Source organism: Hordeum vulgare, chromosome 7H (assembly GCF_904849725.1).
Source record: "Hordeum vulgare subsp. vulgare chromosome 7H, MorexV3_pseudomolecules_assembly, whole genome shotgun sequence".
NCBI lineage: Eukaryota > Viridiplantae > Streptophyta > Magnoliopsida > Poales > Poaceae > Hordeum > Hordeum vulgare.
In genome coordinates this window covers 84,681,261-84,691,061 of record NC_058524.1, presented here as the reverse complement: position 1 = coordinate 84,691,061, position 9,801 = coordinate 84,681,261, and positions in this window count along the sequence as shown.

The window sequence follows — 9,801 nt, the reverse complement described above, 5'->3', positions numbered from 1 at the left end:
CTTGTACGCTTACGAGAGACCGGTTTCAACGACTAACATGCAACTTGTTGCATAAAGATGACTAGCGGGTGTCTGTTTCTTCAACTTTAGTTGAATCGGATTTGACCATGGCGGTCCTTGGAGAAGGTTAAATAGCAATTTGCATATCACCGTTGTGGCTCTGTGTAAGTAAGATGTGATCATACTAGATACCCATAGAAGCCACGTAAAACATGCAACAACAAATTAGAGGACGTCTAACTTGTTTTTGCAGGGTATGCATGTGATGTGATATGGTCAAATACATGATGTGATATATTGGATGTATGAGATGATCATGTTGTAATACTTAAATATCGACTTGCACGTCGATGCTATGGCAACCGGCAGGAGACATAGGGTTGTCTTTAAACTAACATTTGTGCTTGCAGATGCGTTTACTATATTGCTAGGTAGTAGCTTTAGTAGTAATAGCATAGATAGCACAACAACCTCGATGGCGGCACAATGATGGAGATCATGGTGTGGTGCCGGTGATGATGAAGATCATGCCAGTGCTTTGGTGATGGAGATCAAGAAGCACAAGATCATGGCCATATCATGTCACTTATGAATTGCATGTGATGTTAATCCTTTTATGCACCTTATTTTTCTTAGATCAACGGTAGCATTATAAGGTGATCCGTCACTAAAATTTCAAGATCAAATTTTGTTCTCCCTGACTATGCACCGTTGCGACAGTTCGTAGTTTAGAGACACCACATGATGATCGGGTGTGATAGACTCAACGTTCACATACAAAGGGTGCAAAACAGTTGCACACGCGGAACACCCGGGTTAAACTTGACGAGCCTAGCATGTACAAACATGGCCTCGGAACACAAGAGACCGAAAAGTCGAGCACGAATCATATAGTAGATATGATCAACATGGAGATGTTCACCACTGAAACTATACTGAACTCACGTTATGATCGGACTTGAGTTAGTGAATTTGGATCATGCGATAGTCGGATAACTAGAGGGATGTCTATTTGGGTGGGAGTTTATTAGTAATATGATTAGCTAAACTCAATTGTCTTGAACATAGTCTAAGTAATATTTGAATTTTTTTATGTTGTAGATCAATGGCTCGCATAGTAGCCACTCTGAATTTCAATACGTTCCTAGAGAAAGCTAAGCTGAAAGATTATGGTAGCAACTTTGTAGACTGGGCTTGAAATCTGAGGCTTATCCTTCAAGCTGGGCAAAATAATTATGTTCTTGATGCAGCGCTAGGAGATGAACCACCCGCTATGGCTGACCAAGATGTTTTGAACGCTTGGCAAGCTCGTACGTATGACTACTTGATGTCTACGCACACTTCTATTCTTGTAGACTAGGTTGGGCCTCCAAGCGCAGAGGTTTGTAGGACAGAAACAATTTCCCTCAAGTGGATGACCTAAGGTTTATCGAACTGAGGGAAGTAGAGGTTGATGATGGTCTCTCTAAAGAAACCCTGCAATTAAGATACAAGAAGTCTCTTGTGTCCACAACACACCTAATACAATTGTCAGTTGTATAGGTGCACTAGTTCGGGAAGAGATGTTAAAAGGCAAGTGGTATGGATGATAAACAAGGTATTGTAAATCAAAAATAAAAATGGCAGCAAGCAAACATGAAACGAAACTGAAAGTAAACGGTGTTCAATGGTGGAAAACAAGGCCTAGGCTTCATACTTTCACTAGTGGAAACTCCCAACAACATTAACATAATCTAATCACATGATATTTCCACTAAAACATGCAATGGAGACGTACTTGGAGGTCATTCCTTTGTGATCAAGAGAGGACGAGAATTATGTAGGGCTACAAAAGCACACCTCAGAGTTCGTAATTCTCATCTATGGATTTCCCAATGTCACAGCGGCCATCCAAAGAGAGGACCACAATCACCACAACATATCTCAAGGATAGTCAAAGACAAGCACCAAGAGACTTTCAATCTTCAATCAATTCACAAAAGAGGAAATCACTCATGAAAATATTCTTCTAATCCATGTCCAATAGACCGCTGTCACCATGGTCTCGGAGATTATACTAGATAAGATCAAGTAAGTACCTCAATCCAATATGTAGAAGAAGGGGAAACATCATGGGATCATCCTAGATTAACATAGCCTATGATCACAATCAAGATCACATCATGAGAGAGAGAGAGAGAGATAACCGCATAGCTACACGTAGAGCCCTCAGCCTCGAGGGAGACTACTCACACATGGCCATGGTGAGCAAGAGGTTGATGGAGAGGTGCAGCCCGGAGAGGAGACAGCGATCGACGGCGGCCACGACCCTTGGGGGCGGCGGCCCTTGGCCCCCCTCTTCCTTGGAGATGGTGCTGGTATGGAGGTGGTTCTCCACCCCAAGGCGGCTGCCTGGGAGGAGGAAATCTTGTAGCTCTTGGTGGCCCTCCAAAAATCAGGTTTTTCCTGTCCTTATATGAGTCGGGACGATCATCCTTGGCCCTCCAATGGATGCCCTTTGATACAAGGGCTCTTGGGCACCTCTAGAACCTTCCTAGGAATCCCTCTCAGCCCTAATGAGGTCGCCAACCCGTGGCTTGGCCGAATCCATCTAATATGATAAGAGTTGGACTCAATCACATCACCAATTCCCGTAATCCCGTAATCAGATATTTGTCCTCCAGTAAAATGTGCTTTCCTTGAGCGCCCGAACTGCAAATGGGCCGAATTGTATGTCTAGAATTATGAGTATAAAATTTCCCACAACTTTCACATATATTATTTTTCCATTTGACGTCATATTCGAGGCGTAAAAAGACGATCCCTAAAATCTGTAGGGGGGAGAGATTTCAGGAAAGTCAGACTCCCACTCCAACAAGGTTTCCTCTTCTATTTTTTATGGTTACTACACATCAAAGTGTAAAACAAGAACATTGTGCACTTTTTCAACTATTAGTAGGTTAGTCCAAATAAATCATAAACTTAATATAAAAACAATTATCAAAAGCATAAAAGTAGCATGAAACCATCAAAAATTATAGATATGTTTTGGACGTATCACTACTCACTAGTTCAATGTGCAGTTTTGTATGGCTTAGAACCGGGACTTCAACGGCGTTTTGAACGTCATGGAGCATATGAGATGTTCCAGGAGTTGAAGTTTATCTTTGAGAAGAATGCCCGGATCGAGAGGTATGAGACCTCCGATAAATTCTATGCTTGCAAAATGGAGGAGAATTCGTGTGTCAGTGAACATGTGCTCAAAATGTCTGGGTACTCAAACCGTCTAGCTGAGCTGGGGATCTCTGTCCCGCAAGAAGCTATCATTCATAGAATTGTTCAATCACTTCCACCTAGCTACAAGAGCTTCGTGTTGAACTATAACATGCAAGGGATGAATAACTCACCCGACGAGTTATTTGCGATGCTGAAAGTCACTGAGTCAGAAATCCAGAAAGAACATCAAGTGTTGATGGTCAATAAGACCACTAGTTTCAAGAAGAACGACAAAGGCAAGAAGGGTAACTCCAAGAAGAGTGGCAAAACTGTTGCCCCTCCGACGAAGAAACCCAAGGCTGGGTCTAAGCCAGAAACTGAGTGCTACTATTGCAAGGGGGACTGGTCACTCGAAGCACAACTGCCCCAAGTATCTGGCCGATAAGAAGGCGACCAACACCAAACAAGGTATACTTGATATACATGTTAGTGATGTGTACCTCACCAACTCTTGTAGTAGTGCCTGGGTATTTGATACTGGTTCTGTTGCTCACATTTGCAACTCGAAACAGGAAGTGTGGAATAAATGAAGGCTGGCGAAGGATGAAGTGACGATGCGCGTGGGAAATGGTTCCAAGGTTGATGCGATCGCCATGGGCACAGTCTCACTTCATTTACCATCGGGATAAGTTATGAACTTCAATAATTGTTATTTAGTGCCCGCGTTCAACATGAACATTATATCTGGATCTTGTTTATTGTGAGATGGTTACTCATTTAAGTCTGAGAATAATGGTTGTTCTATTTATATGAGTAATATCTTTTATGATCATGCACCCAATGTGAGGGGTTTGTTCATATTGAATCTTGATTGTGATGACACTCATATCCATAACATTGAGACCAAAAGATGTAGAGTTAACAATGATAACACCACTTTCTTATGGCCCTGGCGCTTAGGTCATATTGGTGTTAAGCGCATGAAGAAACTCCATGCTGATGGACTTTTGGAGTCACTTGATTTTGAATCACTTGACACGTGCGAACCATGCCTCATGGGCAAGATGACTAAGACTCCGTTCTCTGGAACAATGGAGCATGCAAGTGACTTATTGGAGATTATACATACTGATATGTGCAGACCAATGAGCATAGAGGCGCACGACGGATATTGTTATTTTCTCACCTTCACTAACGATTTGAGTAGGTATGGATATATCTACTTGATGAAGCACAAGTCTGAAACGTTTGAAAAGCTTAAGCAATTTCAGAGTGAAGTTGAAAATTATCGTAGCAAGAATATCAAGTTCCTACGATCTGATCGAGGAGGAGAGTATCTGAGTTACGAGTTTGGTGGTCACTTAAGACAATGTGGAATTTTTTCACAGTTGACACCGCGTGGAACACCACAGCGTAATGGTGTGTCCGAACGTCGTAATCGTACTTTGTTAGATACGGTGCAATCTATGATGTCTCTTACCGATTTGCCATTATCATTTTGGGGCTATGCATTAGAGACAGCTGCATTCACTTTAAATAGGGCACCATCAATATCCGTTGAGATGACACCATATGAGCTATGGTATGGCAAGAAGCCAAAGTTGTCTTGTCTAAAAGTTTGGGGATGTGATGCTTATGTCAAAAAGCTTCAGCCTGAAAAGCTGAAACCCAAAGCAGAAAAGTGTGTCTTCATAGGTTACTCAAAAGAGACAGTTGGGTATACCTTCTATCTCAGATCCGAGGGCAAAGTGTTTGTCGCTAAGAACAGAGCTTTTCTTGAGAAAGAGTTTCTCTCGAAATAATTGAGTGGGAGGAAGATAGAACTTGATGAGGTTATAGAACCTCTTCTTCAACAAGATGGTGGCGCAGGGCAGAAAGAAATTTCTATCGAGGCAATACCGGTTGAATAGGAAGCTAATGATGATGACCATGAAGCTTGAGACCAAGTTACTGTTGGACCTCGCAAGTCGACGAGAGCACGTACTGCTCCCGAGTGGTACGGGAACCCTGTCTTGTCTATCATGTTGTTAGACAACAATGAGCCGACGAGGTATGGAGAAGCGATGGTGGGCCCAGATTCCGACAAATGGTTAGAGGCCATGAAATCCGAGATAGGATCTATGTATGAAAACAAAGTGTGGACTTTGGAAGTATTACCTGAAGGTCGCAAGACTATTGAGATAAGTAGATCTTTAAGAAGAAGACGAACGCAGACGGTAATGTGACCGTTTATAAAGCTTGACTTGTGGCAAAGGGTTTTTCACAAGTTCAAGGAGTTGACTACGATGAGACATTCTCACCCGTAATGATGCTTAAGTCCGTCCAAATCATGTTAGCAATAGCTACATTTTTTGATTATGAAATCTGGCAGATGGATGACAAAACGACGTTCCTTAATAGGTTTATTAAGGAAGAGTTGTATATGATACAACCCGAAGGTTTCGTCGATCCAGAGTATGCTGACATAGTATGCAAGCTCCAGTGATCCATTTGTGGACTGGTGCAAGCATCTCGGAGTTGGAATAAGCTCTTTGATGAGATGATCAAGGCGTTTGGGTTTATACAAGTTGTAGGAGAAGCTTGTATTTACAAGAAAGTGAGTGGGAGCTCTGTCGCGTTTCTAATATTATATGTGGATGACATATTGCTGATTGGAAACAATGTGGAGTTTCTAGAGAGCGTAAAGGATTACTAGAACAAAAGGTTTTCATTGAAAGACCTAGGAGAAGCTGCTTACATATTAGGAATTAAGATCTATAGAGATAAATCGAGGCGCCTAATAGGACTTCCACAAAGCACATACCTTGATAAAGTTTTGAAGAAGTTCAAGATGGAACAATCCAAGAAGGGGTTCTTGCCTGTGTTACAAGGTATAAAGTTGAATAATACTCAGTGTCCAGTAACTGCAGAAGATAGAGAAAAGATGAGTGTCATCCCCTATGCTTCAGCCATAGGGTCTATCATGTATGCAATGCTGTGCACAAGACCGTATGTCATCCTGGCCATAAGTATGGCATGCAGGTTCCAAAGTGATCCAGGAGTGGAACACTGAGCGGCGGTCAAGAATATTCTGAAGTACCTGAAAAGGACTAAGGAAATGTTTCTCGTTTATGGGGGTGACGAAGAGCTCGTCGTAAAGGGTTACGTCGATGCAAGCTTTGACACTGATCCGGATGACTCTAAGTCACAAATCGGATACATATATGTTCTTAATGGGGGTGCGGTAAGCTGGTGTAGTTCCAAGCAAAGCGTCATAGCTGATTCTACATGCGAAGTGGAGTATATAGCAGCCTGAGAGGCGGCTAAGGAGGGTGTTTGGATGAAGCAGGTCATGACAGATCTTGGAGTTGTGCCAAGCGCACTAAATCTAGTAACTCTATTCTGTGACAACACTGGTGCCATTGCTCTAGCCAAGGAACCAAGGTTTCACAAGAGGAACAGACACATCAAATGATGCTTCAACGTCATCCGCGACTACATCGAAGGTGAGGACATAAATATTTGCAAAGTGCACACATATCTGAATGTTGCAGATCCGCTGACTAAACCTCTACCACGAGTGAAGCATGAACAACACCAGAACTATACGGGTGTTCGATTCATTACATTGTAAATCGCATGAAGATGTGAGACTAGATTACTTACTCTAGTGCAAGTGGGAGACTGTTGGAAATATGCCCTAGAGGCAATAATAAAATAGTTATTATTATATTTCCTGTTTCAAGATAATCGTTTATTATCCTTACTATAACCATATTGAATGGAAACATAAATGCATGTGTGGATATATAGACAAACAATGTCCCTAGTGAGTCTCTAGTTGACTAGCCTGTTGATCAAGAATGGTTAAGGTTTCCTAACCATAGACAAGTGTTGTCACTTGATGACAGGATCACATCATTAGGAGAATGATGTGATGGACAAGACCCAAACTATGAACGTAGCATATGATCTTGTCATTTTGTTGCTATTGTTTTCTGCATGTCAAGTATTCATTCCTATAACCATGCGATCATGTAACTCACTGACACCGGAGGAATGCCTTGTGTGTATCAAACATCGCAATGTTACTGGGTGACTATAAAGGTACTCTACAGGTATCTCCCAAAGTGTCCGTTGAGTTAGCATGGCTCAAGAATGGGATTTGTCACTTCGTGTGATGGAGAGGTATATCGGGGCCCACTCGGTAATACTACATCACATATAAGCCTTGCAAGCAATGTGACTAAGGAGTTAGCCACGGGATCTTGTATTACGGAGCGAGTAAAGAGACTTGCCGGTAACGAGATTGAAATAGGTATAGAGATACCAACGATCAAATCTCGGTCAAGTAACATACCGAAGGACAAAGGGAATGGTATACGGGATTATATGAAACCTTGGCATAGAGGTTCAACCGATAAGATCTTCGTAGAATATGTAGGATCCAATATGGACATCTAGGTCCCGCTATTGTATATTGACCGGGGAGTGTCTCAGGTCATGTCCGCATAGTTCTCGAACCCACAGGGTCTACGCACTTAAGGTTCAATGACGTTTCGGTATACTTGAGTTATAGGTGCTGGTGACTGAAGTTTTGTTCGGAGTCCCGGATGAGACCCCATATGTCACGAGGGTTTCCGGAATGGTCCGGAAACAAAGATTGATATATAGGAAGTTGGTATTTGGATTTCGAAAGAATGTCGGGCATTGCCGGCAGTGTACCGGGAGTGACGGATGGGTACCATGGGCTCCCCAAGAGGGCCACGTGGACTTGATGGTGGCGCTATAGCTCTTAGTGGGCTGACTAGTCAACCAAAGAAAGCCCATGAGGTAAAAGCGAAAAAAACCAAATAGGTGGACAACTTGGGGAAGAGTCCTACTCCAAGTAGGAATGAAGGAGGACTCCTCCTCTCTAGCTTCGGCCAAGCCCAAGGAGGTACTCCTTGGTGCTAAAGGCTAGCCCCTCCTTCCTCCTATATATACTAGAGGTTTTAGAGGTTTTGAGACTCAATTTTAGCCACATGCAACCCTCTCCTGTAGTTTGTAGTTCTTCCTCTACATCGGATTTCTGCGGTGCTTAGGCGAAGCCCTGCAGGAATAGATCACCACCACCACCGGCACGCCGTCATGGTTCCGGAGAACTCATCTACTTCCCCGTTTGTCTTGCTGGATCAAGAAGGCGAAGATCGTCATCGAGCTATACATGTGCTGAAGGCTGAGGTGCGTCCGTTTGTTACTAGATCAGGAAGGATCGTGGGACGGCGGCGATTTGGATTGCAAAGACGTTCCACTACATCAACCGCGTTTACTAACGCTTCCCGCTTAGTGATCTACATGGGTATGTAGATTCGATCTCCCTCTCGTAGATGATCATCACCATGATAGGTCTTCATGTGCGTTGGATTTTTTGTTTCCCATGCAACGTTCCCCAACACAGACACGAAGATGGACAGGACCATCATTGTTCGTGCGAACAACTACTCCGAGTGAGGACATCATCCACACTCGGGGGCTTAGCTGTGAACCTGATTTCACCTAAGTTAAAACTATTCCAAGTTTGGACATCATCCACACTCGGGGGCTTAGCCGTGGACCTGATTTCGCCTAAGTTAAAACGACCCCGAGTGAGGACACGATCCACACCCAGACGCCAAGATGGCCTCGACCATCATTGTTCCCAGGAACAACTACTCTGAGTGAGGACATCATCCACACTCAGGGGCTTAGTTGTGAAGCTGATTTCACCTAACTTAAGACTACTTAGAGTGAGGACGTCATCCACACTTAGGGGCTTAGCTGTGAACCAGATTTCATCTAAGTTAATACTACTCCGAGTTAGGACATCATCCACACTTGGGTGCTTAGCTATGAACCTGATTTCACCTTAGTTAAATCTGCTCCGAGTGAGGACATCATCAACACTTTGGCACCAAGATGGAAATGAGCATCATTGTTCGCAAGAACAACCTTTATTTTTAGCTGCGAACCTAATTTCACATAAGTCAAAGCTACTGTGAGTCAGGACATCATCCACACTCACGGACTTAGGTGCGACCTATCAGTCGCCTAAGTACTTTGGTGCTCCCCGCGAGAACCCGTCAAACACTCGAAGACTCAAAAGTGGAATGAAGATAAGGCAAATAGAAAGCTGAATTCCGTTCAAAGCAAAAGTACAGATAGCATGAGCTACAGGTTCACTCAAAGATTACGGTTACAACAACCACTCGACAGACCAAGGCAAATCAAATTTAAAGTTTTTTATCTAAGAAACACTCGGAGGACAATGGGACCACAACTTCAAGGAAGGTGTCGAGGTCAACGCCATCTGCAATCCGGGTTGCAGCCTCCATGAACATCTCCATGAAGTCCTGGAGCTTGGCAGTCTTCCTGTTGACGACCTTGAGGTTCTTAAGGTTATCCTCGTCCACTCCTGTCGGGACCCCGATCTTAAGTCATAAGAACCCAGCCTATAACACATCACATCACTTTGCAGCCTCACGCACGGTAAACTCCACGACTGCCACCTTACCTTGGCCGGGACCGTTTGCATCTTTTAGCTCACGTATATGAATGTGTCGCTAGTATTCAAACGACAAAGAACCCGGGTCGACATGACTAGTTATA